This window comes from Emydura macquarii, unplaced genomic scaffold, assembly GCF_026122565.2.
Source record: "Emydura macquarii macquarii isolate MOO-44397 ecotype Brisbane River unplaced genomic scaffold, CSIRO-AGI_Emac_v2 contig_1483, whole genome shotgun sequence".
Taxonomy (NCBI): Eukaryota; Metazoa; Chordata; order Testudines; family Chelidae; genus Emydura; species Emydura macquarii.
In genome coordinates this window covers 11,218,714-11,224,814 of record NW_027131620.1, presented here as the reverse complement: position 1 = coordinate 11,224,814, position 6,101 = coordinate 11,218,714, and the positions used below count along the sequence as shown (strand labels likewise).

The 6,101-nt window shown below is 45.3% G+C and overlaps 1 long non-coding RNA gene across 1 annotated transcript; it reads right to left on the bottom strand.

The window, feature by feature from the left end:
• Positions 1–4,238: 4,238 nt before the first annotated feature.
• On the bottom strand, positions 4,239–5,196 carry LOC137157350 (uncharacterized). Its single transcript, XR_010921084.1, has 2 exons — positions 5,106–5,196; positions 4,239–4,522 (listed from the first exon to the last, which is right to left on the bottom strand). It is a non-coding gene; the product is annotated as an uncharacterized lncRNA (long non-coding RNA).
• Positions 5,197–6,101: the final 905 nt, after the last annotated feature.

Genomic DNA, 6,101 nt, shown 5'->3' with positions numbered 1-6,101 from the left:
GTTAAGAAGCAAAACAACATAATTGGCTATTTTGCAATACTGGTCTGTGGCAATTTGTTTGTGCCTCAAATGAAAAATTACATTTATTCCGCCTTCATTTACCAGCCTCTCTCTCAGAGGCTATTCTAATTCATATTCCTACTCCACAGACCGGGGATAAAATGTTTAGTACCCAACAGTGTGTATGTTAACATAATGGCTAATGAAGTCCGTGGGCGTTCAATAACTATTGCCCCTTCAGCTGCAAACATGGAGCCATTGTCCCAGCATTTAAGTGGCCGGTATCCCAATTCCACAGTCATCATGCACTAAAAGTCGTAAAAGACTCCAAAATTAATTATTTGGAGACTCCTGTTTGAACATGCTCTGATCACACCTACTAGACTGGGCCCTGCATACACAATAGCAGGGGAACACCTATCTTCAGCTAGTTTGTGTATCAACAACATACAAGAAATACTGTTTCTTCTTTTGCTATGCTTAACACCTAATGTTTGATGACTTTAAGATTGTGGAACAATGACTTTTTCTCTACTCCCTAATCCTGTCTGTTTTCCCCTGTAGAAAATAAAAGATACCCCCGAAGAAGCCCACAGGAGCTCAGTCTAGGAAGCGAAAAGCTCAATTGCAATCTCTTTGCAGCAGGGGCAAATCTGATGGGAAAATATCTAAAACAAAACATAGACCAGGCTTTAGGCAGTAGTGATCATCCCAGTGCAGAAGAAATTGAGGAGGGAAGCGTAAATGATGGAAGTCCTATTACTAAGGAATTAGCAGATTACCTGGAGATAAGGAATGGAAATGTGATGAAAGTGATGGAGCCCAATCATGAAATGGGCTACAAATGCAATAAAAAATAAGGCATTCAAACGTTTAACAAATGGAGTGGGGAGCCATTTGGTCTAAAGCTGGCCCTGCCCCTGGGGTTCCTGAATGTGTTCTTAATTGTACTGAACCATTTGGAAGAGAATCCTCCATTGTCATAAGATAATTCTTCTTCTCTCTAAGATGCCTCTGCAAAGCCAAAAGCAGAGGCAGTGAAACATGCCGTGTTATTTCTGAACAATGGGAACCTTCATCTACGTTCACTCCAATTTACTCAAACTGTGTCAAGCTGCACCACATGCTCTTCTCAGGGTCTGGATCTATTACACTAACTAGTCTCACTTGTTTCTTTTTTCTTCCCCCAGACTAATAGACAAAAAGCTGCTGGCATGATGGCAGCTGAGAGCCCAGTTTCTGGAGACAAAGCTAAATTCCATAAACTGTTTCCAAATTAATACTTATGAATTTTTTTTATGTTACACAAAAGGGTTTTGGAAATTCCTAGCAGAATTAAAAGTACAGAATAGGGAGGGGATGAGGACATGGCCAGATTTAGGGGCAGGTAACTGCCTGGGATGCTGCTTTTGTTATTAGCAACAAAAAGGGAAACTAGAATGTCTGAAGTAAAATGTTTAAGGTGTTCTATATATGGATTCATTTTTCACTAACCTCCTAGAATGTTCTGAACCTTTGTAGAATCTCATGGAACCTTCCAGACTTTGAGAGCTACATTTTCCTCAAACCTCCTCGAATGTTGTCAGCCACGCCCTCGCGGGTATATAAAGTGCAGGCTTGACATTAGTGAAAAGAACATCGCATCAGTTACCACAGCAGGCTGTGCGCTCTATAATCTGTGTGAAACGAAGGGGAGAAAGTTCCCCCACGATTGGGCGGTGGAGGCTGACAGGCTGGCCACTAATTTTGAGCAGCCACATTCTAGCGCTACGCTCAGAGCCAGCCGTGGAGCGCTTTGCCTATGGGAAGCACTGAAAAACTGGTTTAGCAATTAACTGCAGTAATGTCTGTCTCTGTTGTGCCTTTCTTTCCCTTTCCCCACCCTTGCACTAGCAGCCCCTCCCCTTCTCTCCCCACCCACGCTATGAATGAATAAAGACAGGTGTTTTTTAATGTTACAGAGTTTTATTTGTGACCTGTTTTAATGGGGGGTGGGGAAGGAGGAGGAGGATAACTTAACACTGTTAAGTGTCACTGTGTAAGCAATGGTGGTTGTGTGCAGTTCTTAAAAGGGGCCATCCTGTCCTTCTGCTTGCCTCCACTGGTGTGGAGTGCAGTAGGTACTGCACCCTGCTCAAAGCTCCTCCTAGAGGGCTTGGAGGTGGGGGGCTGATAAGCAACTGGGTGTCAGTTAAGCCTTTTGGAGGGGCTGCAGAGGGAGTGTTCTGCTGCTGCTCTTCCTGGAGCTCTACCTGATCCCTCAGCATGTTGGACTGATCCGTCACAATAGGCAACATCTCCTGGTACCTATCACACTCTGATGCTGATCTTCTGCGTTCCATGTCCCTCTCTAGTTTTTCCAGACAAGGACATCCTCCAGGCTCTGAGCTCTATGTCAGCAGCTGTAAAGGCATTCATTAGTTTGCTGAACATGTCATCTTATGTCCCCTACCACCACCACCCCGCTTCCTACTCTGGGAAAGTCTCTCAGCAGGAGTTCTGCAAGGTGGGCTGAAGGCTGAGGTGTTGACTGTAAGAAAAGCAAAGCACAAAGCTGCCATTATTAGCTGACCCAAAGTAGTAAAAGAAATATGTTGCAATGTAAAAGAGAACTCCCTTTCATGGTCAAGGGACAGCCAGACCTGCAGTCCAATCTGTACATATCAGAGGGGTCAGAGTGGCCTTCCAGACATGGTAAGCAAGGGGCCCTTGCAGCTTTTATAGAGAAGTCTCATTATCACTGAACTCCACAATCCACACTTGGTCAAGGAGAGGGATCACTGACTTGATTCAGAGGTAGATAGGTGTTTGAAGCTGAGTCCCAACTGAGAGACTGGTGACTGAAGACAAAGTGGATTCCCAAGGCCTCTGACTTATATACTCTCTGGCCCTGGCCATGTGGTTTGTAGAGTTTTACAGGAACCAAAATAGAGTTCAGAGTCACATGGGCAAGTTCTGGTGACTCATCAGGTACATCTCTGGTTTCTTCCCCTGGGCCCTTTGCACCTGGGAATGTCTTAATGGGCCATTAAGCAGGCTACTGTTCTGCAGCCATCCTGTCTGAGTCATTACCCAGACAGCACCATTTGAAATACAGCTATATCAAACATATCTATAACTTCCATTTCACAAATCACACATGAACATCTAACTTAGCACATTATAACCTTTCTAACAGTACTTGACATGGCATATCATAATTAACATGATTGACATACTGATGTCAAACAAAAGCCCCCCCTCCCAATCTACCCAGCGTGATACCCCCAATGCGAGACTGGTGTAGAAAGAAGTAATCAGAGCTCCTGAATACACCTCAAGGCCCCCCTTATTCAGACAGTGTGACAGTATTTTCATTATTTTTTCCCACCATCACTTTGTAGTGTGGGAAAGTGGTTAATGGGCCTTGTAGAAGCAGCAAGTTTAAAGGATAGATCTGAAAAAGGAGAGGGTTGAGGAATTATTTCCCTCTGAGAGCAAGGCTGCTATCCCACATTAAGAGCTCAGAGGAGTTGAGGCTTACATGGCAGTCTAGCTTATTCCCCCATCTTGACAATTATTAAAAATTAGATTCAAGTGATTGGTAAGAGAATAAAAACTACCATGAGTGCCTTCACAGCTCTGCTATCCCCGGAATAAGAGCATAGAGCTAAATGTTCTTGCTTAATCTTAAAATAATGTCTGCAATCTTTTCCATTATTTAAGTAATGACCTAGGAACTGTCAGGGGCATCCTTTGCAAGATATAGTAAGAGAAGCAGCCATTAGCTAGCAGAACAGATTATCTAAATCAGGCTCAGAAAATGACAGCTAATGAAAAAAAAAAGCAGAACTGCCAATCCAGGAAGGGTTGTCTTTCTGGAAGAGAATGCTAATCAGCATGATCCTATGGAGGATCAGGCCCCAAGTCCATTAGCTAAATTAGTCCAACAGCTGAACTGATGGTGATGTCACAGGGAGGACACTAGCTGCTGTTTACTTCTGGCAGCAGGCAGTGCTCCTCCCCTACTCCCAACCCACCCACCAAAAAGTGATGAAGAACCATTACACTGCCCTGACAATGAGCGATGAAGAATCATCCCCAAAAGGTGGAGGAGGAGAAGCCATGTACTCTCAAGGCTGGGAGTTAAACATGGGGTAGTGGTAGTTAGTGACTCAGAGACAGAGGCACCCATCCGTCAGCTTAATGTGGCATCTCAGGAGGTATGCTGCCTGCCAGGAGCCTGTATTGGAGACATTACAGGAGGGATTGTCAAGGATCATTCAGTCCTCTGACTACTATCCCATGCAAGGTATGACCCTGAGCAAGTGACTACAGGGCTCTGGGAGTAAGGGTGAAAGAGCTAGGGACACAGGTGGTGTTCTCTTTGATCCTTCCAGTCAAGAGTAGAGGCCCAGGCAGAGACAGATGCATCCTACAGGTGAATGCCTGGCTGTGAGGATGGTGTCACCAAGAGGGCTTTGGCTTCCTTGACCAGGGGATGATGTTCCAGAAAGGACTGCTAAGCAGAGATGGGGTCCACCTATCCAGGAAAGGGAACTTAAAGTTTATGATGACAGGCACACTAAAATCCATGGTTCTGACTGCTCTCTCACGAGCATAAATCAGAAGTAATGTAAGTGAAGCCAGTGGATATAAACACATTCAAGTGAGATTAGACAATCAGGTCTTATATATTTAAAATATTAGACATTTTGGGCCTACTCCTGAACCTAGGGAAGGAAGTGGGAGTATTGCAATTAGTTTCCCTGGAGGCAGGATGTAACACAGTTGACTCACTCCCTTGGCACCTCCTGCTGGCTATCTGGGAAATCAGCTCTCAACCAGGCAGATGCCCCTCTCTGTGGTGTCCCACCCTTCATCCTGGCTCCACTAGACCCTCCTTCTCACGACTCAGCCCTCCAGCTGAGTCACAATCCATGTCCCCCTTCCAGGGGATTCTGTAGTTATTTCTCACCACTTCCCTTCATGGCCACTGCAGTCCTGCTACCACTCCTATGGCAATTGGGGATGGAGGAGGGACCTAGGCCCACCCAGGGACCCTGTGTGTGCAGCATCTCCCCTGCAACTCATCCATAGATTTCCCTAGACGACTTCCCCAGTACCTTCTCCACCCGTGCTTCATGGCACTTGACTCCACAGAGTCCCAGGAGCCTGCCAATGCTCTGTCCATGGTGCTGACAATTCTCCCTCTTCAAGCTCCTGGGAGTTACTCTGTTTGCAGTACTCTGCAGCTCCCTTTTATACTGGCCTCCTGGGCCCTGATTGGCTGCTACACAACCCCTTCCCATTGGCTACCTTTCACGCAGCCTCTCCAAGGGCCCTCTTAACCCTTTCCAGGCCAGTGAGGGGCAGGTGCCCCGTCACAAAGGATATATACCTGGGATGTAATTTGAGCCACACTGACATAGGTGCTGGAACTAGGGGTGCGGGGGGTGCTGCTGCACCCCTGGTTTGAAGTGGTTTCCATTATATATAGGATTTCTAGTTTGGTTTAATGGCTTTCAGCACCCCCACTATACATACTGTTCCAGCTCCTCTGCACATAGACAACAATGGCAGAATCCCTACTGACTTCAGTGGGGCCAGGATTTCACCCATGGGGCCTGATCCTGCACCATTTGCCTCAATGGGGTTTTGCCACTGATTTCAAGGGAGGTAGAATCAGGACCACAGTGTATATTTGCAAGATATTATTCTGAATTGGGCACATTCAATGAGAGGTGTAAGAAATTGTGTATTACTTATATACACTGTGGGGGGAAAAGCTAGAAATCCTAACTCACTCTGACCAACTGATCAATAGCTGACATACAAGACAAAGGTCTACCGATGTAAAATAAATTCACCACATAATAGGGTAGACTACAATTAATAATCAGCAGAATGTGATCAAACATTTTTGATTTATGTCAGTGCACATATCACTACATCTTGAATCACTGGCAATTTTGTTGGCTCCAGCCCAGAATTGAAATGACCGTATCTGTCTGTAACAAAAGGTTGCTTCTTTCACAACAGAAATGGAATCACACATTCATTAAAATAACATGCTTTAATATCATTATAGCACAACACACTGTGAATCCAAAGGAGTTTCT